At 41.8% G+C, this 22283-nt stretch overlaps 2 long non-coding RNA genes across 5 annotated transcripts in view; one reads left to right on the forward strand and one right to left on the reverse strand.

The window, feature by feature from the left end:
• The first annotated feature begins 361 nt into the window (after nucleotides 1-361).
• LOC131496859 (uncharacterized) overlaps nucleotides 362-22283 on the forward strand; it is a 211003-nt gene continuing 189081 nt past the window's right edge. For 2 of the 3 annotated variants that reach the window (XR_009254678.1, XR_009254679.1), the window contains exons 1-2: nucleotides 366-752; nucleotides 6505-6583. This is a non-coding gene — a long non-coding RNA (uncharacterized LOC131496859). Of the gene's footprint in view, nucleotides 753-6504; nucleotides 6584-22283 lie in introns of all 3 variants that reach the window. The other variant, XR_009254677.1, reaches the window with a different exon arrangement.
• LOC131496858 (uncharacterized) lies at nucleotides 6461-12662 on the reverse strand. Of its 2 annotated transcripts, none has more exons than XR_009254676.1 (5): nucleotides 12558-12662; nucleotides 11943-12078; nucleotides 9383-9491; nucleotides 8107-8185; nucleotides 6461-6578 (listed from the first exon to the last, which is right to left on the reverse strand). It is a non-coding gene; the product is annotated as an uncharacterized LOC131496858 (long non-coding RNA). The 2 variants fall into 2 exon arrangements; XR_009254675.1 differs by having other exon boundaries at nucleotides 12525-12662.

Consider the following 22283-nt stretch of genomic DNA (forward strand, 5'->3'; position numbering starts at 1 on the left):
TTTGTTAAGGTTAAACTTACTTGAGCAGCCTTAAAACACAATTTTATTCACCTGAGGCCTCTCACTGGCTCCAGTCTGACCCTGGATCCTTGTCCCACTTAAATTCGGTCCGGTTTCTATGTTGGACACAGTGTGACCCCTATGGTTTCTACTTGGGACCCCATGTGAAGTCGGACCTGTCTGATGTGGGACCCAGGGGGGTATGGAACCCAGTCTGAGGCTGGATCCAGTCTGAGGCGGGACCCAGCGTGAGGTGGGATCCAAACGTGATGTGAGACCCAGTGTGATGTAGGACCCAGTTGGCGGTGGGACCTCGTTGGAGGTAGGACCCGGTCTGAGGTGGGAATCAGTCTGAGGTGGGACCCAGTCGGAGGTAGGACGGGGGCTGAAGTGGGACCAGCTCTGAGCTGGGGGCCCGTCTGACGTAGGACCCAGGGTGAGGTGGGACCCAGTTGGAGGTGGGACCCGGTCTGACGTGGACCCCGGCTTGACGTCGAACGCAGTCTGACGTCGGACCCACCTGACGTCTGCTCGCTCTGACGTCGGCGCTGTCTGACTCCAGTCTGAGGCCGTCCTGGTTTTGAAGTCAGCCCGGACGCCGGCCGACGGTTTCCACACCCAGCCTGGAAGCCGAAACGCTCACGTGAAGCCTGAAAGCCCATGAAGGGAACGACTGCGACGCTGGGATCCCAAGACGGGGCCTCCCCGCCTGGAGAGGCAGCCAGCGAGCGGCAGGTTCGGCGGCTGGGCAGGTACGAGGGCCTTGCAGCTCGCTCCTCCAGGGGGCGTGTGTTTGTGTCTTTTCCAGTCCCCTCTTCTGACCCCAGAGCCGATACGAGGTAAACGGAGGCCTCGTAACCGACTCAAGTGTTGATTCGCTCAGAACTCGCCGCGGGCCGGGCAGCGTGCGAACTGGCGGACGGAAAGGGCCTGCGAGGAACTGGAGGAAGTGAAAGGGTCTTAGAGGAAGCGGGGGAGTCCTCCTCCGGGAAACGGCGGGTTGACCATCGCGGGGGGGGGGGGGGACCTTGGGGGCCGGCAGGGCTCCGTGGGGGCAGGTGGTCCCCCGGGAGCTGATCCCCGCGGCTCCCAATCCACCGGAGTGGGGTTCCAGTTCCGGGCGAGCGGACGCCGATCAGGCCTCGGTGGGGGCTTCGCAGAACCACGCCGTTTGGGGCCTGTTGTCTTGCTTTCAACAGACCCCGGCTCTTAATATAGTAGAACGGCTATATTTTCCCCTTAATTCCTTTCTTTTTCTTTTTTTAAATTTGAGAGAGAGAGAGAGCGAGAGCGAGCAGGGGAGGGGCAGAGAGGGAGGGAGGGAGAGAATTCCAAGCAGGCTCCACGTTCAGCGCGAAACCTGATCCCAGGCTCCATCCCACCTCCCTGGGATGCTGACCTGAGAGTAGTCAAGAGTCGAGAGTGGGACAATTAACCAGTTGAGCCACCCAGGCGCCCCTATAGTGGAAGGGCCCTTGAAAAGCCATGCATACTCATTTATCTCAGGTGCTTGAAGAGTGGGGAGAAGACATGTACAGAGAGGTGGCCGCATCATTTGTCAGAAGTGTGATCGCTGCGTTTCCTACAGATGCTGTGAGCTACTTGGCAGTTGTGTGTTGGCCTGTCCGCTGGTCTCCTTCCTTGCCCTCAAAGAGGAGTGTTTGGGATTTATGAAGATCCAGGGATTGTGGAACAGGCTGTTGGTAGATAAAATACTAAAGCCAGTGAGGCTGAGAGGTCAGAACCCCTAGACCCTCAGGTGTCATTCAGATGTCTGTTACTGTTTTCAAGACTGTTCAGCATCATCTCCCATCCCCCCCTGTCTCTGTCTCTGTCTCTATCTCCTTGTCTCTGTCTCCATCGTCAGTGCAGCTAGAAGCAAAGGGCTCCAAAGGTGGCAGGACCATAGGACAGAAGGAATCCAGACCCATGAGCCAATTGGGGGAGGGGTGCCCAGGGCCATCAGCAGTGGACACTGCATGCGTGAGAGAGAAATCTTTGTTGGGCTAAGCCACTGATGTGCAGAGGGTTCTTTATATCAGAAGCTAGTAGTAACTATTGTAACGCAAGTCTCAAATCTGTGACTCTTTACGTTGATGCAAATAAAGGAATACACATTTTAAACATTATTCATTTTCACCATTTCAATTTTACTCTTTTTCTGTAGGAATAGGATGAGCTCCCATCCCCCCACCCTGTCCTTAAGAGATATTATTTGGGTTCTTTGGATGGATCAGATCTCATTTGATGCCAGTTTTGTTACAAACAATTCTCCCTGCAGAATGCCATCACGGGAGCAGAGAATTGGGATTTGAAAAATTAAGTCTGTTTTATAACAAAAGGTCAGTAATGAGGATCAGATGAGTTTGTATTCTTTTTCCCTGAGTACAGGTTTTATGTGAATATGTTTTAATGTGTAGTCTTAGACCATCCATCGCCAAATATCCAAAGAAAATAGAGAAATTTAGTTGGTGGCGTAGTGAGATTTTTCCAAGTTGTTCAATTCTGTATAAAGAAAACTATTTGAACATTTACTGAATCGGTTTTCTGTCAACATTTTGGAATAATATAGACAATGCTTTCATTGGTCTCTCAGGTAAGGGCTGAAAAAAATATTAGGCCACAGAAGTAATTTAGTTTTTACTTTCCCCTTTCTCCAGGAAAAAAAAAAATAGTGCATAAAATGTACAAAGTCAGCATTTGTTGTTATTTGCCAGAAATTATCATTCTTCTCTCTAGGAAAATTGTCCCAGAACTTAACCCCTACAGAGTGGTCAAAACTAAGAATTGACATGCTGAAGAATTAGGACGCTATATAAATCATGACATTCAGTCTCTTGTCATTGATATGAACCTGCTGAATTACAAACCCAGGTCTCCTATGGAATTGTATCTCATGTGGCTGCTTCTGTAGGTCGTCTCTTTATCCTTTGGGTTTTACATAGAAGTGCTCTTAGCTGTTAAGTTCTGTCTCAGTCCTGGTGCACAGAGTTGGATTAATGCCTCTGCACGTGTTGGTAGAGATTTAGCACACTTGCTTATCTCTGCATATTATTCCATACCAGACTGGGCTTTGGAAGATGCTTTGGTAGAACTTGGTAGGGAATATATATTCTTTTAATGAACGAAGGAATAAATTACTATCTTACCACGTTCGGGCTTGCTGAGGTCTGTTTAATTGTGAGGGCAAATGAAAGAGCTGTAGAATACCCAAATTATTGGTGACCAGATGTCAAGTGCTGCCATGTAGGGCCTGCTGATTGCATAACAGCCACTAACTAAATGTAAAGGTCATCTCCCCTTTTGCCATAACATTATGATCAAAAACACGAACCCATGCTTTTAAAAATAACTCCTTTGGCACTGAGGGGGACAGAAGAAAGAATAAGAAAGTAGAGTCAAAGTTTCACTGCTCTTCCTGCCAATATATACAAACCCACATCCAAAACACATCTCATTTACATGCCTGTTTATTTTGTTTTCATGGCTGTCTGGAAGCTGGGACCTTTCCTTTTCTATAAACTGAGACAAAGAGTTATAAAGATAAACTCTGACCCTGCCTAGCTCCCCATAATGTCTGGCCTTACTGTCTTCACCTGGGCAAATATTCTTATCACTAAGGGACTTGGTGTATGTGTAGGTGTATCACCAGAAATTTAGAAAGCATAGCACGAGTTCTTTTGTTTACATATTTTGAATTGGTAGTTTTTGCTCTAAGCATTACACATTCTTCTTGGTTTTAGGAAGATTTGAAGGAGGTGGAAGAAACATAGCCGGAGTCGAAATAATTTCATAGAAACATAAACTTTAGATTTACAGAAATTTTAGAGTAGTAATTATTGGTAGGTTTTTGCTATTACTGTTGTCATTATAAAGCACTTATTCTGGGACACCTGGGTGGCTCAGTCGGTTAAGCGTCCAACTTCGGCTCAGGTCATGGTCTCGTGGTTTGTGCGTTTGAGCCCTGCATCAGGCTCTGTGCTGATGGCTTGGACCCTGGGGCCTGCTTCCGATTCTGTCTCCCTCGCCCCCTCCCTCCTCTCCCTCTCTCTTTCTCTCAAACATAAATAAACATGAAAAAAAATGGGTAAAAAAAAAGCAATTATTCTGTGTCAGGGATTACTCTATGTACTTTATACATATTTCATCCTAATAACAATCCTCCAAGGTAGGTACTATTATTTCCCCCTTGTACATATGAAGAACCTGAGGCTCAGAGAGCTTAAGATACTTGTCCAAGGCCACAAGGCATGTATGTGGAAGAGCCTGGTTTGAATTCACCACCTGCTCACTCCCCAGATTCCTTTTGTCATGAAATCCTCTCTTTGTAAACTGGGTGCCACATCCTTTTGAATATATAATGTTTGATCAAAGTCGTTCTTTAATGAGGTTTATTTCCCAGTGTTGAGCTACTGTCATCGCTGAAGGCACCTACCCATTCCTCAGACCCTACTGCGCATTAGGCTGGGTCTTAGCAGTAGGGAATTTTGAGAAATTGAATCCTCCTAAAATCACTTCCCTATTTGATGGCACACCGTTTTGTCCCCTTGAGTTACTGCTTTCTCTCTCACATTCTGCTGGTTTGAAAGGGATGCATTCACTTCCCATCCCATTTTAGATCATGTCGGGGGCTTATTTTTCTTTTCTCAACTACTCCCTTCCTTTCTTAAGTAAAAATGCTAGAGATTTGAGTGGAAGTTGAAAAGGTCTTAAGGAGAATAACAACAAGGAGGCCCAGCACTGCCTCACTGAGTGAGAAAAATACTCTGGTGAAAGATTTTATATTTTTCAAGAAGAATAAGAAATCTCCACATAAATCTCTGCAAACTTAGCCTTGAACACAAAGTAGAAAAGAGCTTTGAAAATGGGCTTCAAACCGGGCATAACCAACAACCTGTGCGTGCAATGATTCATTCTGGAATTGTTCTGCTGAAATGTAAACTCAGCAGTGAAATGGATGCTGCATGCTTTGGGGTTCTTAGCCAGATCCCGTCTACCGTCTGGAAGAAGGAGGCCACAAACAAAGTGATACTACTTTGTTGTAAAATAAACAGTCCCCCAAGGGCTTCCAAATGAAACAGGCTCTTTATTTTCTATGCCTGCAGTTTCCCACATTCATGGCAGAGCCTCCCATTCAAGTAAACAGAACACCTTCTTCCTTTGTGTTGCTTTTAGAATAGACTGGTCCAAACCGTCTGAACTCGTAAGAGCTGATAACTACCGATCTATCTGGTGCCATCCTTTACAATTTTCTCCTTGGAACTGCATAATCCCTCTGTTTTTCAATTTTTCTCCTATTCTTCATAGACCCTTGTGCTTTTATCTTTGCACTCACTGCTCTATCCTCCTTCTTCTTTTAAGTTTATTTATTTTGAGAGAGAGAGAGAGAGAGAGAGAGAGAGAGCGAGCAGGGGAGGGGCAGAGAGAGAGGGAGAGAGAATATCCTTCTGAAATTGGTGGTTCCTGCCACGCTTCTGTTTTATTCTTCACATGGCTACTTCCCCTCATCAGCCTAGATCTTGCCTAACCCTAGCAAGCTTTATCCTGGCTCGGGTGCCCTTGAGGACGTTTTCCTTCTCTCAGGTTTATCTTACCACATGTGGCCATTAGTGTGTGAGCATTTAATTGATCAAGTCAGGACACTCTTCCCAAAGAGGGAGCTATTAATAAGTATGCTGAGACAACACACAAAAATCAGGACTGTCCAGGGGAAACTGGCCTGTCTTGTCAACTATTTTGGAATTTTTTTTTTGAATTGAATACTCCCTGCCCAACCCCCCGATTATAACTTACAGAAGAGGAAGAACCTCATTTGAATCTTGTTTTCTGCTTATTTCCTAATTCGTGCTATCTCATTGCTTAATGCATAATTGGAGATAAATATAATAACAATTGCATGTCACAGCAAATATATGTATAAATACATAAAAGTATGTACATACGAAATAGAAAAATAATATATTTATAAACAAGTTTGTGATGGTAGAATACAAAATTATGTGTGTCTGTGCCAACTGTCTGTCAGGCAGTGAGCTAGCTACCATAAACTGAAATACTGATTTTTATAATTCTCATCTTACAGTGAGGCATAAAGAAGTCAAGTGAAGAGCTAAGATTCAGTTTCCAGTCAGATGCTAAACCATGCATTTCAGCTGTGCTCTTTCCAAGAGTCATGTTAACACATTCCCTTTGTTTTGTCCTCTTAACTCCACTGGGCCCAGTAGCCAATACAGGTCATTATTTATGTGACTTATAATTATGCCAAATAGCGAGAAGAGGAGAGAACAAAATCAAAATAAAATATTTCTTTTTGGTAAGGTTAGGGGAGGTGTTGAGGAAAAAAGAAAAAAAAAATAGACTAGATGTGTTTGAAGGAAAGTGTGTTTCTGGCCAGGAATTGGTGATTAGGATCAAGCCATTTGAAATTCTTCACGGAATTTGGACAAACACACATGCATCATCTAACACTAACACCATCGATATGACTTTTATTTCTGTTTCCAGCTGAGAGAGTCATTACTGTGATCTGTGGGACATTCTATACATGAGCTGATACTTCTCTTCCTTCTCCTCAGTCTCTAAGGTAAGATAAGTTCACACAGAACTTTAAGAAATCTAAACAGTGGCATTTGTGTCAAATAACTTTTACCTTCATAGCTTCTGACTCTGGCTGCTTTCAACATATCAGGATTCTGTTCTGCTCTTTCTAGTTTGTGTTGAATGGTGTTTGTGCTCTGCTCTTAAGACAAAATACATGCCTGAAGCCTGTCTTACTTCCTTTATTACTGTTAAGTTATATGTCGTCCATGCATTAGGACTTTTTTCCTTTTTTTTTGGTTTTCCGCTTTATTAAATATGTTATGACTTCCCATTATAGCACGCCATAACCTGATTGGTAGAAACTGTGGTTGTCTGGTGCCAAGAATAACCAAATATGGCTCCGAATATCAATCTGGTATAATCCCAGGGCAAGCCACACTGGAAACTGAATATGCTCGAAGTCATCGCTCTTTTAGTCCCAGGGAACAGGAGAGGGTTATGGGGAGTGGCGGTGGGTGGACTGACTCCCCACAGGGTCTCATAAGTAAGAATTTGCCTATAGAGGTAATATTTAGGGGGCAGTCTCGGTCATTCAGCATTAGTGTTTCACAGCTTCTAGGCCACTTGCTAAGTGTTGTATTTCTGCTGCAAACTGGAGTAGAACATATTAAAGAATAATTTACACAGTTGAGAAATCCATGATATCTCCCAAGGATGGGGTATACTTCAGAGTTCAGATTACTTTTTAAAGAATTCCATTTTACTTACAGTTGGAGACTTCATTGCCATTTGGGGATAAAAGACTCAATTTTAAGTCACTAGAGGTTTGTATACTGGAGTTATTATCTACTTTCCAAAACAGCAAGTTTTTATTTTGCTATGGTTTAATTTTAATCTCTTTGACATTAAAACTTTGGCATATATGTCATCTTAAATTTTCTTTCTTTCTTTCTTTCTTTTTTTTTTTTTTGCTTGTTTGTTTTGCTTTTTGTCAACGGTAGAACATTCTGGGCTTTTTATTTTTTATATTTTTTTAAATATTTATTTTTGAGAGAGAGTGTGGGAGCACATGTGTACGAGTCAGGGAGGGGTGAGAGGGGGCTAGGGAGAGGATCTGAAGCAGGCTCTGTGCTGACAGCAGAGAGCCCAATGCGGGGCTTGAACCCACCTGACGTGAGCTGAAGTCAGACACCCAGGCGCCTCTAGATCATTCTAGACTCTTTAAAGATTAGCAAATTATGCTACCTTAAAACATAAAGGAGAAGCCTTTGGTTATTCTATTTAGTGCTTTGATTTTGTGAACTTTCTCTCAGTTTCTTTGCACAAAGTTACCCAATCCTCCAGGCAAAGTTTTCCAATTATTATTATTAGTAGTAGTACCTGTAGTTCCTAGAAGTCCAAGATATCCACAGTAGTTCAGACATATTTAGATGTTGGTCAAAAGCAAATAGTTATACTCTATATAAGTCATTATTATTCCCTAAAGCCACTAACATGAAAATTATCATCTGCAAACAAAAAGAATAAAAGCAGAAACAAAAAGATGGGGCAGGTATCAAGGCTTACCATGTGTTGGAAACTCTTTGGAGAACTCTGGATACGAGGATGAATAAAATATAATTCCTAAGCTTGAAAAATTCACAGCCTGGTGGAGAGGCAAAGATAAACAAAGAACTATAATTCAATGCAATGTGCTCTACAAATGAGACATATGCAAAACTCTATTAGCATACAGGTGAAGGAGAAACTGATTTTTTCTGAGGATGTTCAGGACAGTTGCGGGAAAAAAAATTGAGCTGGACATTGGAGGATGAGTTTATTTTCCAGGTAGACAGGTGAGGCAGGTCATTCCTGGGAGTGGGAAAAAGTCCCCTGGACATGTATATGGCACCCATATACCAAAGGACTTACATAGGATGCAGAGGAGTTTAAATTTTGAATGACCAGATCAGCTATCCTAGGACAGTGAAGAGACACCTGACCGGAGAATCAGGCTACATGGGTGCAAGTCTTGATTCTGCCATTAGCAGGACAGTATCACTTGAGGAAAGTGCTTTACCTTTCTTGCCTCCAAAATGAGGTGATTTTTGCGGCACAAAAATTCTAATTCATAGGTTAAGGCTAATGTTTCATCCAGAGAGACACTGAGTTAGATCAAAATGAGTTTTGTTTGCCTCCAAAACCAGAAATGTATTTAATTCCTATTCTAGTAGTAGTGCTTCGGCTTATAAATAGGACTGAATTTATATGGTGTAATCAAGCAGGGGACTTGATATATAGGCTGACAATCTATAAATACCCTGAGCAAAATATTATAAATGAAGAATGGGAAATTGCATCCTCCAAAATTGGTAAGAGTAGAAATAATGGCCTGAGACAAAGGATAGGACTATTTTTTTAGACTGGACTTAAAAGTATTTCTAATCTTTGAGAGCATCTGGGCTGTGTTGCAGACTCCCTGGAGGGTGTGGGAAGGGCTTCCCTGAGACGCTCAAGGGCAGGCAAGCGAGCCAGTGAAATGTGGAAGAAGGAGGAGTCGAAGTAATAATAAGCAGGCCATGGCAGTAATTTGCAACCTGAAGTGGGGGAACAATGGGCCTCGAGAAGCTCAGAGCTGACGCTGTCTTGCTGGTTTCCAGCCACCCACTGGCACTCTGCACTGGACTAACACTCCCAGGGGCATGGGCCTCAGGGCTCCTCACTGTTTCTTAGGAAAGTGCCATTTACTTAGCATCCACTGTATATTTGCCACCATTGTACTCCCCCGATACATTCAGGAAAGCTTTGAGAAAGAGGAGGGGAACTAACCCATGTTGACAAGTATTGGACACTTACTACTTACCGCAGGCTGTGGCCAGTGCTGTAACAAACAAGATCTCATTTAAATCTCAGCAGCCTTCTGAAGTGTTATGTAATTATTATATCCCTCCTCTTTATGTAAAATGAGGAACCTAAAGCACAGAAAGGATAAATAAAGCTGCCCAAGGGGGGCGGTCAACATTTGAAACTAGAACTCTCCACTCGAAAGGCCGCTCCTTGCTGCAACATCCTAGCATGGTATTGCCAACCAGTTCCCTGCAAGTTTGGTTTCTCACTGGGTCATTGCTTGTGATCTGCAGGAAGATTTTCCTTAATAAAAATGCTCCATCTGAATCTGTTCCTGCAGGTGGTAGAGACACAGCCTGTAGTGGCTGACACATGACCAGTGGAAGGCTGTCCATTATTCTTTCTTTCTTCAGTTAAGGCTCTGAATTGGATCCAGCTGTTCTTTGTTGCAAAGGCCAAAAGACCTCAATATCCTGCTCTTTGTTTTCCGGGAAGTTATTGGCTATTGTTAGCCATGAAGGCCAGGTTGGAACCCCTTAAAGAACTAAAATGTTGGTAGACAGGTACTAGGGAGCAAAGTCTTAGAATAGCAGAGATGATGGTATTTCAAGACCAAGCCTCAGTTTCTGGTCTGGCAAAAGCCATGTGTTGACCCCACGGGAAAAAATCTGTAAATAGACCCGAGGAAAGAAGCCAGCTGGATTCTTCTCACCCTTCACTTAGAACAAATAATAATGTAGTAATTTTAATACTTCTTATGATGTAGCCAGTCTTTGTTGCATGCTAAATACTGTGCTAAAAGCTGTTTGTAAGCACCATCATCATTTTTAGCTCTAACATTTACTGAGCACTTATTAGGCACCATGCTCTTGTGCTAAGTATTTAAAGCTTTGCCGTTCTGTAAGGCAAACACTGATATAGTCCTCATTTTTGAGGCATAGATACTGAACCTTAGGTTTACTTTTCCAATGCGCCATAATTAGCTCATGACAGAAATAGGGAACTAGAGTATGTATGTTTACTGAGATTCTCAAAGGACTAGAAATCGGTTACAATAAGATTAAAAAGAAAGCGACAGGGAAAGAGCAGAATTACTGCAAGGACTGAGAAATCTGTCACCTTCTTATACCACACCAGCATTACCCCACTGCCTCTTGTAGCAACTGTTTTCTCTTTTTATCTTCTGTCTTTACAGCCAGAGGGGGCTGACCATTTGGATTGGCACAATCGTAAGCATGTCTAGAAATGAATTCCCAAATTTCCTACTAAATAGCAACTCCAGTGTGATGACCAAACACAAGCTTGGTCAGGCAGTACCTTTATGGATCAGCTTGGTCAGAATAAGAAACTCACTCACAACTAAACTTGGAACTCAAAAGAGATTTTCATCCTCCAAATGTCAGATGTGATAGAGGGCTGTTGGTGAGTCACTCCCTTTTTCAAGAATAGAGGCATAATTCCCGGTGGAATAATGAGCTTCAGCCCACTGGCGCCCAAGGAGCTAACACAGTGGGCAGATGTCCGAACTCTACTGGCCATGTCCCAGATGCAAACAATAGAACACTGGCCAACTTCTACTAAAGAGAATTTCTGAAGCCATGGTATTGCCTTGGCCCGCCAAAAATGCATTACAAGACCACGGTTGCCCACAATAGTCTCACTTCATAAAGAAGGAAAGGCTTGGGGAGGGGAAGTAACGTGAGCTTATATTCTCTGATGGAGTTTGAGGAAAAGTGCTCAGAAATTTTGCCTCTTTGCCCTTTTAGATGATGGATTGCTTCAGTTTTATGAAATGCTGGGGCTAAATCCCTTCAAGGTTGGGTCTACATGAATATTAATTGGTCCTGAGTAAGAAGAGTGAGGCCTTGCTCATTGCCAGTTTGGGGCAGTCCTCATCAGTGGTCTTTTCCAGACTCTTTCTTTTAAAGGAGATCTTTTCGGTGGGGGAAGGAAACTCAGAGAGTTCCATTTGGGAAGGAGATTTTTTTAAAGCTTTCCATAGTTGTCAGTAATTCTGTTCCTTGAAAACTGCATCATGTTAAAGGACTATAATGACATTGGGTTGTCAAAGCAGATCGTATTTCATATTCTCTAAAATGGATGGAGATTACAAAATTCGGGGTAAGCACTTTTTTACAGTTCCCAGAATTTTGTCTATTTGCATGTTTACATTATGTAATACTTTCACATATATCATCTTCCTTCAAGGTAAATACAGCAGATATTGTTTTTCCCCCTTTACAAGCAAGATCAGCAATTAAATAACTTGTGAATGGGAGATCAGGATGATTGAGTGGCTGAACTGGGACTTTAATCTGGGTCCCCTGATTCCCAGCCCTCTCCGTTTTCTATACAGGTCCTGTCCAGTCCATAGGGGCCACTCCTTGCTTTCTACCATTCATTCATTCCATTAATCGGTTCAGCTCTCACTATGACAGCTTCTCCATAAACAGGAAGAGAGTGGGGCCCAGACAAAATGATATTTGTATAATTCCCCTGGAGCCAAGGAACAACTTTTGCTTTCTTGGATGTATTAATTTTGGGCACAAACCATTTGTCCTGGAGGAGTGATTTACCTTTAACTTTAGTGGGGCAGGGGGCGGGGAGAAGAAATTGTCTCCTAAGGCTTGTACAGAGGTGAGTTTTCTTCAATGATAGAACCCAGTCAATCACATGAAGACAGTGAAAAATAAGAAATGCAGATGCATTTGCCTGTGTAGGATCAAAAACATAAAAACATTAAAAATCACAGTCACTTAAGGGAGTTTTTCTCAGAGCCACTGAATATCTATACACAGTTCCCTTGGGACATAATTCTGAAAGCTTGCTAAATTAGAGGAAAATAAAACAACTCCCCCTCAACTTCCAGAAGATTCCAGCCAAGGCTGAGCTCTAAACCTCTTAGATTTGGATTTGGTTCTAAACTTGGCAAAGAAACACTAGCCCATCCCTACTGGAAAGCTCTCAAGAGAGTCAGTTCCAGCTTTCCAAAAACTTGCAGCCCAAATATGTTTGGCTTCACATCTGAACCTTTGTAATATTTGACATTTATTAGAAATTACCAAGTCAACTTTAGAAACCTAAAATCAAGCTGAACTCCAATGGGTATATGCAATCAAACTGATAAGATTGCCATATAACTTAAGCAAACATTGAACCTGATTTGAAAACCCATGTGAAGGCTCAGTCACATTTTTGGCAAGGGCTCCAAGATCTTTGGAGATATTAATGAGGAGGAAGAGGAGGGAGATCTCATTTTTCTCTTCTAATCCATCGTTTCCACCTCTTGTAGCTACTGTATTTTATGACCTCAGAGGACAGAACTCCTGAAACTAGCATAACAATGGCCCCTATGAAATCAGAGTTCTTTAAAAACAAGGTGATAATTTTTCCTAATCTGAGTTAACCCAGTGGAGCTAGTAACAGAATAAGAAAGTTACTGCTTTGACTTCACCAAGAGATTGGCAGCCTTCAAGCTGGGGAAACCTGGATAAGTTTGCTCACAACAACGAAAAAGCACTTACAGATCAGATAAGATATTAATCCAATTTGGAGCTCTCAGGAGAACGGAGAGGAAGTAGCCAATTAGAGGAGTTCTGATCTGGCCTAAAAGCTGAGAAGACCCTCAAAGTGTCCAATAGACTTTTTGGTTTGTTTGGTTGCTCGTAACCTCTCTAGAGGATGCTATAACGTAGAAGAAGTGGTCCATATATTTTGTCTCTTGTAAGCTTCCAAGGGGGCTGGCAACAAATACAAATTTGTTTGTGAATGTCTAAGGCTCGTGGACATGTTGTCTAAGAAGTAACATCTGCTATATCCATTTGAGGCAGCAGGAGGTTGCAGGAAAATCCGTGGACCTGGCCCAAACATTCTGCCACTTAAACAGCAGTGTGACCTTGAGATAAATCACTTACTTCTCTGGGCTTCTGTTTCTTCAACAGTAAATAGTTATTATAATATCTTTTTCAGAGTGTCATTGTGAAAACTGAATTTAGGATTGTATATGCAATCACTCAGCATTGTATCTGCCATAGAATATAGTGTAGAAAAGTTAAAGTTGTTTATAAGGAAATGCAAAATCCATCTCTCCTCATTCATGTCTTCCACCTTCTTATATTATCTGTAGGATAGGAAAACCTGAGCTGCTTTCTGGAATGTTATTTCATAATATTGTGATAAGTACTGGACTCCTAGCATATCTTTACCTTCCACCTCAAAATCATAAAGACGAGAAGGAGATAAGGCAAAATATATATTAGTTATCATTCCCTCCTTTCTCTTCTCTGTTTCATTAGCCACCCTGACTGCTTTCCTTAGATTTCTTGTGATTATTTTTTTCCTCATTGTACTTTTCTTATTATTTTTTAAAAGTTTATTTATTTATTTTGAGAGAGAGAAAGAGAATCCCAAATGAGCTCCACTGTGTCAGTGTAGAGAACCTGGAGATCATGACCTGAGTTGAAATCAAGGCTTGGATGCTTAACCAACTGAGCCACCAGGTGTCCCATTTTTTCTTCATTTTAAGACACAATAACCAGTATATTTCATCAGGTGAAATCCTTTTCAATAAGCTGATCCTCTGGTCATCAATAACTGTCCCTCCCTCTCACTTCTCTTCCCACCCTGTCTACCTTCCTCCATCTTTTTCTTCCTTAGTCCCATTCATTTATATATTCAACAGTATGTTTGAGTGCTAATTGTGTACCAGTCATTTGTTGAGACTTTATATGTAGGAACAGTAAACTCTATGCTGTCTCTACTCTCACAGAGCTGACATTCTTGTGGCATTGGTGGGGAGGGACAGGAAGTAATGACATATAGAACCAAATAAACCTATAGTGGCAATAAGAGCTATGGTGAAGCATGACACTGGATAATAGAATAGAGGCTGATGGTGGGGGGAGGGGTCTGACTAGGGAAGATATTTCTGATAAAGGAACATTTGAGCAGGGGGCCTGGGATTAGGTGAGGGAGAAAGACATATGATCTTCTAGGGGAAGAGCATTACGCAAAGGGAATAGCCAGCCAAAGGCATACTGGAGGCACAGTGAGGAAGCCAAGGACTTTGGGGTTTACTCTAAATTGGATGTGAAGCCAGCAGGATTTTGGGCAGATGAGGGACATGATAAAATGTAACTTTTAGAATGCTCTTCTGGGAGCCCCTTTGGGAAAGGGTAGTAAACTCTGAGTCTGAAAAGAACAATCACGAGGAAGGTTAGCATTCAGAAAATAAAGCATATTCTCATAATGGAAACTCCTGTTTTTTTGTTGAATAGTAGTGTTTCGTTTCAAAACACAAACAGTGAAGTGCTACTATTTCTTATTTTTAAAAATATATTTTTTTAACATTTTATTTTTGAGACAAGGAGAGACAGAGCATGAACAGGAGAGGGTCAGAGAGAGGGAGACACAGAATCGGAAACAGGCTCCAGGCTCTGAGCGGTCAGCACAGAGCCCGACGCGGGGCTCGAACTCACGGACCGCGAGATCATGACCTGAGCCGAAGTCGGCCGCTTAACCGACTGAGCCACCCAGGTGCCCCGAAGTGCTACTATTTCTATCTAGAGCTGCACCTTCTAGCTTTTCCCTTATTCTTTCTTTTGCCTTCCCTTCTCTGTTCTCATTCCTTTGCGTGGAAAGAAAGAACAACAATTTGAGAAGGGGGTTATTCTCCTTGAGTAGGAAGTAGGTAGAATCTAGAACAGTCTTACCTCTGATCAATTTATAGATGACCATCCTCATACTCAGTGCTAGTATTTGCTGAAGACTTAGTATGTGCTGCCAAGCAGATTGCTAAGTGCACAGCAGGCAATACATTGATTCCTTAAAGCAAAACCACTCTATTTGACCATTGAAGAGGTTGAGTAATTTTCTCAACGTCATATACTAAGGAATTTCTGAAGGCAGGACTCCAGTCCATTTGATTCAAAGTTTGTATTCTCTACAGATACATAATATTGCTTTCTAGTCACTCACTCACTAACGCAGTTATTAAATGGGAAATTATTAACTGTACCCAGTATTGTGTTAGGGTAGGATGTGGCATGGATGTATAATTGTATAAATCAAATCTAATGTAAATGGTTTTCAAAATGTCGAGCTTAATCTTATGTCCACCAGAAATTTGAACTAGGAAATGAAGACTTTACTTACAGTGGTAAATTGTGCCCCTTTTTATAATCATTTGAGAGTTGGAATGCAATTTAAAAAGAGGGTCTGTCCTCCCAAAATATCTTAGGTCCCATTTTTCTCTGAATGGAGACAGCTCTACATTCAATTATTTTATGCTAAGCACCTGTGTTTTACTTACTGTCAGAATATGTTTATGAATGACCTTCCCATTGCTTTAATCAAAGGGACTAGTTTTTAGAAGGAATAAGAAAGATTTCAATGGTTAAAGCCAGCAAACAGCTCTACATTGTTAATGTTGGAGAGGTAAGTCTCCTATTTTCAGTCAAAACTGAAAGATTGGTAGGTTCTGCTGGATGAAACCATAAGACTAATTTTCTTAGTGATGAGTGTATGTATGATGTATACTTCTGGGATCTCCTTGCAATTTATCTTTTTTTGTTATTTTTTTAAATCATTTCATTAGCACTGGGAGGCATTTGATCATTTTTTTTTCCCATGAAAGAGGAGAAAAGGAGCCTGAGAGGGTTCACTGAATCACCTAAGATCCTGCAGTTATTTGACTAGAACCTGACTGTACTAGCCAGGGTTCTCCAGAGAAACACGAAGCAGTATGTGTATATGCTAGAATTGATTGGAATTAGCTCATGAGATTATAGGGGCTTCTGAGTCCCGAGATAGGTATCCAGTGAACTGGATCTGAACTGGAGGTCCAGAAGAGCCAGCCATGCTCCATTCTGAACGCTCGCAGGCTAGAAATCCCAGATGAACCAATATGTCAGCTGAGTCTAAAGGCAGGAGTGAAATGATATCTTAGCTAAAGTAGTCAGGCAGGAGAAGTTCCCCCTTCCTCATGGAGGGACTAGCTTTCTTTTATTTGGGCCTTCCTCTGACTAGATGAGGCCCACGAGTGGAATATTCTGCATTGCGCAGTCTATCAATTTCAGTGTTGCTCTCAGTCAGGAACAGCCTCACAGACACACCCAGAATAATGTTTGCCTAAATGTCTGGGTGCCCCGTGGCCCACTCAAGTTGACATATAAAGTTGACCATCACATTGAGTTTCTAGCTCTGTGTCTTGTACCATACATATATATTTGACTGTGCTTCCCCCTTTTTTTCTTTCAATTTTTATTTTGAGAGAGAGAAAGAGAAAGTGAGAGTATGTACATGTGTGAGAGCAGGGTAGGGGCAGAGAGAGAGGGAGAGAGAATCCCAAGCCAAGCAGGCTCCATGCCATCAGCACAGAGCCTGACTTGGGGCTCCAACCCATAAACTGCGAGATCATGACTTGAACCGAAATCAGGAGGTGGATGCTTAACTGACTGAGCCATCCAGGCGCCCCTGACTGTGCTTCCTTTTAATGTTCACACACACTCTCTTTCTCACACACGCAATATGCAGTATCATAGTAGCAGCAAACCAGAAACAAATGTACGAGAGAAGAAATTTTTTTCTGGAAGAGTATTCTTCTAAATGAGAAAGGAGCTTGCTAGTAGGGCTGAACCTAAGCATAAGACTTTATCAAGATTATTTGTCAAAGGGTAACATTCATCTGAATTCATCTGATCTCACATAAGTTACACACACAGGCATATTAAAAAATTGGAAATGAAAACCACAACAGAGATTGCTTGTACATTTTAATGTGTGCCGAACGTGAATCAATACCTTTGTGAGTTCCTGATTCATTGCATACCACGAAGTGACCCAGGAGCCTTTCAGCACTCCCAGTGCCATCCAGCTTGCTTGCCTTGGCCTGGCTAAGAAAACCGCAGCTCACTGCCTTGCTCAGTGCACTCAGCAAGAAGACGGCGAGAGCACACACTCCAGGCAGCACTGACTCCATTTGGAAAGCCTCGGGATAACGAAGGGGTAATGTGTCTTGACTTCCGACACTGTTAAATACTCTGCTACTACTTTTCCTTCCATTTCTCACCTTCCTGAAGTAGGGGTGAAGTGAGGGGGAAAAGGAAAGTTTGGCAGAAACTCCACTTTGGAGAAAGAAAATCTTATTTGAACAAAGGTCCTACATTGAGAAGCCCCCATTGCTTTGAAAACCGGTTAACTCTTGATTAACTTGCCCTCAAAAACTTGCAAATGTTGGGTTGGAGGAGGGACTAGGGGAAACTGAAATGAAATAAACATCAGTACACACATAGGAAGGGGGAAGCAGCAAAGAGTCCAGTCCTCATGACTGGGAGTAGTGTTTCTGAACAGCTCCTTATAATAGCATACTGAGCCTGAGTCCAGTGAGGCATCTCTGCTGTTCTCTACTGAGGTTCGTTCAGTCCTAAAATGCTTTGGGTTTGCACTAGACTTGGGAAGCCTTTATCTTCTCTTGTTCTCCTCCTGATTAAGAACATGGGGACACAGAGATACTTGAAGCCTAGTTGAAAATAGAAGTCTTGATTTCTGGTTGTAAGAAGAGACTTTGTTTGTTTGTTTTAAAGAAGAATACCTTGATTTGACTGTAAGGAGGGGAAATTACATTAGAGAATGGGAGGTAACTCTGAACTGGACTCCTGTTTGGAAATTGGGTCTCTTCACAGATAACTGCCTGGGGCTGAGAGCATGCCTTTCCTAATAATATGCTGATAAGTACCAGCTGAAGTGAATTGAATCTTTATTGGCCCAGTGAGACTGGGAAACCTATTACAAAACGAGCTGAATAGTTTTGGGGATCTTTCCAGGCAGCAGAAAAATCCCAAGAGCCATGAGTACCCAACCTGTAATAAATACATTGTTCTGTCCAATTGCAAAGCCTTCTCTTCTAATACTATTCCCTACATAGATTTTTCTTATTAGGAAATTCATTATATGGCACAAGATTTACTTATAAGACATTGCCACAAAAACTTTGCCCATAGGAAGAGTCTCTTATCCTCTTCCTTTTGGGGAAACTGAGGATTTTTTAAGTACTGGGATGATACTTTTCTATAAAGGTCAAACTGTGAGTTCTTCTGGATCCCCTGAAGGAACAGTAGTTTACCAGAATAAACTTGTATAAGTGTGTGTGCATGTGTGTGTTACATAGGAAAATCTACTTGGGATTAAAGTTACTAAGAAAGCAAACAGAAGCAGTTCTAGTTAGGGTTTGCAGGAGAAGAGAAGAACCAACTTTTGTAGTTTGAGTTATTTAAAAAGAAGTCAATTCAGAAAACCATCTGTACAAACTTACTTGAGCAATGAGAAGGCAGACAGGCAGCAAGCACATGGTGTGTGTGTGGTGGGGTTACTTTTATTCTCCATTCCTGGGAGGAAGGCTGGGGCACTGACAGTACTCTGTATACATGTCTGTTGGGTGTGTTGAGAAAAACAAGACTTTAGCCACATTGAAAAAGAAAACCCCAGTGCATTTTTCCAAGACCTGGTATTCTCAGTTTTAGAATACCTGGGACTAGAGTAAAGCTGTGTTTCTTCCCTGGTTTTTAGCCCCTGATACATCTGTGATTCATTCCTTTAATGCAAAGTGGGGGTCTAGATGGCACATCTTTTTATTGTTTATTGCTGGTGTATTGGTCTCTAACCCTGCCAGCAATATTATTTTAAATTTGTGCTTGGTCTCCTTCCAATGGAGTTAGTTGCTTCTTCTAAATGGCATAATAATGATGATGATGGTGGTAATACCATCATAAACAACAGTAACATCTGCCATTTGATTTTTAAAATCATTTATTTATTTTGAGAGAGAAAGCGCAAATGCATGAGCTGGGGAGGGACAGAGAGAGGGGGACAGTGAATCCCAAGCAGGTTCACGCTGTCAGCGCCGAGCCCAATGTGGGGCTCGATCTCACAAACCGTGAGAGCACGATCTGAATTGCAATCAAGTGTTGATGCTTAACTGATTGAGCCACCAGGCACCTTTGCCATTTATTGAGCATTAATTAGGTGCTAGGCATAGCATGAGGGAATTTAGAATATGCTAGCCGGTAACTCAGGCTCTGTCTTTTTTTTTTTTAAATTTTTTTTTTTTTAACATTTATTTATTTTTGAGATAGAGAGAGACAGAGCATGAACGGGGGAGGGTCAGAGAGAGAGGGAGACACAGAATCTGAAACAGGCTCCAGGCTCTGAGCAGTCAGCACAGAGCCCGATGCGGGGCTCGAACTCACATACCGCGAGATCGTGACCCGAGCCGAAGTCGGACGCTTAACCAACTGAGCCACCCAGGCGCCCCAGGCTCTGTCTTTAGACTGTTGGATTCACACCCTCACTCCACAGTTTACTACTTATGGACCCATGGGCACTTTAGCTAGACCTTAGTGTCTTTGTCTGTAAAACGGGTTTTCCAGTGTTAATGAGGATGGAATGAACTGATGCAGGGAAACAGCTTTACACTGTGCCTTATACATGGTGAGCACTGTATACATGTTAGCTATTATTACTGTTTTTCATTATTTTTAGTGTTTTATTTAACCCTCATGTCAACACTGAAGAACAGGTATTATTATGTCAGTTTTATAAATTATGAAGCAGAGACCTAGAGATACTGAGAATTTATCCAAGTTTATGCATCTTGTGAATAATGGAATTGGAATTTAAATTTGGATCCATTACTTTTTGCCACTAGGCTAGACTACCCTATAGCCTGTTCTCCTGTGATCTGACTTTAGAAGGCAGCACACATCTCTTGGAAAATCAGCACTATGGCAAGAAGAATGTTACTTAATTACTCATATTAATTAGTTACTAAAAACCCAAGTGCTTTTCATAGATTGTTTATAATTATTTCACAAAAGTTCTATGAAGTTGATATTGTTATCTCATTTGGGACTACGTGAAGAAATAAAACTCTGAATATTATGAAATACTCTATAAATTGTTGGTTCCTTGAGAATGCTCCTGCCTCAGGGTCTTTGCACTTACTTCCTGCCTAGAATGTTTTCTGTCCAGATACATGGCTCATGCCCTCAACTCCTTAAAATTAATGAAGTCTTGACTGTCCTATTTAAATTATGAGCACCATCCCTATCCTTGAAAGTTCCTAAGCCCCTTAGGTGATTTACTGTATTTTTTATACCACTTATTCCCAAATGACATTCTGTATAATGTAGTTATTTGTGCATGGATGGCCTGTCTCTCCCCACTAGAAAGTTAGCTCCACAAATAAGAACTTTTGTCTCTTTTGTTTACTGCTGTAATCACATTTCACAGCAGAGAGCCAGGTGAATAGAAGGCATATGAAATCTATTTAATTAATGAATAAATGTGCGTTGCCTCACATTTTATAGTAGCTGTATATTCTAAGACCCGAGTTTTCTACCTGCTATGCCAGCAGTTTTCAATCATATGACCCTTGGGATTTTAAATTATTTGCTATTGGAGTCTTCATGCAGTCTACTTTGTAATCATCCGCACAGTGAATTTTTTTCCTCACAAAAGGGTGTCATTGGGGGGAAGGGGGACGCACATGATAAGGAAAGTGACATTTGAAGCAGACCATTAAATATCTGTAATCCACACAAATCTGTGTGCCTCCTGTTCTGTTTCCACACAGTGCCCCATTCAAATAAACACCAGTCCAAAACTGACGTTCATTGGAAAGACATTTTTGACTTTACTGATATCTATAAAAAATAGGTATATTTTTATTCCACTTACTGCACACACCAGGATTTTCTAAAATGTTCCATTCTTACCTCACAGATACTCTCTGCCCACCAATTCCTTCTCACATTTCCAAAAAAAAAAAAAAAAAAAAAAAAAAATCTCCCTAAAGCTCTTTTTCCCTTCTGCCTTCCTGTGACCTTCCAGATGGAGTCTGTTCTTTTTGAGTAGTGATTCTTTTCTCTTCCCACTGTGAATTAAGTGGCAGGTCTGGGCTCCTCTAAATGATCTCCTTATCCATTACCCTGATTCTCTACAACAAAGGGTTAAGACATCTGGGAGACCCAGAATTTATAAGAGTGTTCAAAGGAGTAACAGTGATAGTTATTTGAATTCACTTATTTTTTCTTCTTGTACATGGAAGCCAATTAGGTTTTCCTGAGCATGTCCTCTCCCTTTATTTAAGAGAATGCAATAATTTGTTAGCTCTCACCCTGCCTTGTGCCCATCAGCTTGGTGATAACCCTTGTAATGACTGAAGTGTGCTGTGGACATACGCTCCCAACAGACAGGAGGGCAGGTGGGAAGAAGATTTGAAAGTAGGAAGATGGAGGAAGATTATATATTTGTTTTCTAACATTCTCCCATCCTAGAAAGTTTATATGAGCTCAGACTAACCCAAACATTTTAACCTGTCAGTCATACCATGTTTATTGACCTAAGATGGACAGATAGCAAGATAATTATTATAGGGGAAAGTTCTGCTCCCATCTCTGTTATCTTGGCATTAATTTCAGAGTTTTGTTTTCCAACGTGGCTGAATAACACTGAAAAAAAGTGCATGTACTCTTCTCATTGTAGCTCTTTAAAAGGAATGTATGTGTTTAATGTTCTTTAATTTATTTATGGCAGGGCATCATGAGTCCTTCTGTTTATCTCCTTAAACAGCCTCTTTCCCTGTCCCCTTTCACTGTTTGGCTTTTATGTCTATGTTTTCTATTTAGCAGTTCCTGTCTCTGAACTTGTCTTTGTGTGGCTATTACTTTTTTGAATAAAAGGAGGGGACAGCAGTTAGTGAAGAAAGTCAAAGGCACAACCTCCGAATATGTCTTGATTCCTGGGCTCTGCGATGGCCCAAAGTCCCCATCTTGTGAAGTTCCCTGATTATAGCTGTCAGGCCACGGACACCATGTTGATGTTCCTGAGGAGGATTCCAGAAGCTGCTCTTCTGGTTTACC

Source organism: Neofelis nebulosa, chromosome 16 (assembly GCF_028018385.1).
Source record: "Neofelis nebulosa isolate mNeoNeb1 chromosome 16, mNeoNeb1.pri, whole genome shotgun sequence".
Lineage (NCBI taxonomy): Eukaryota > Metazoa > Chordata > Mammalia > Carnivora > Felidae > Neofelis > Neofelis nebulosa.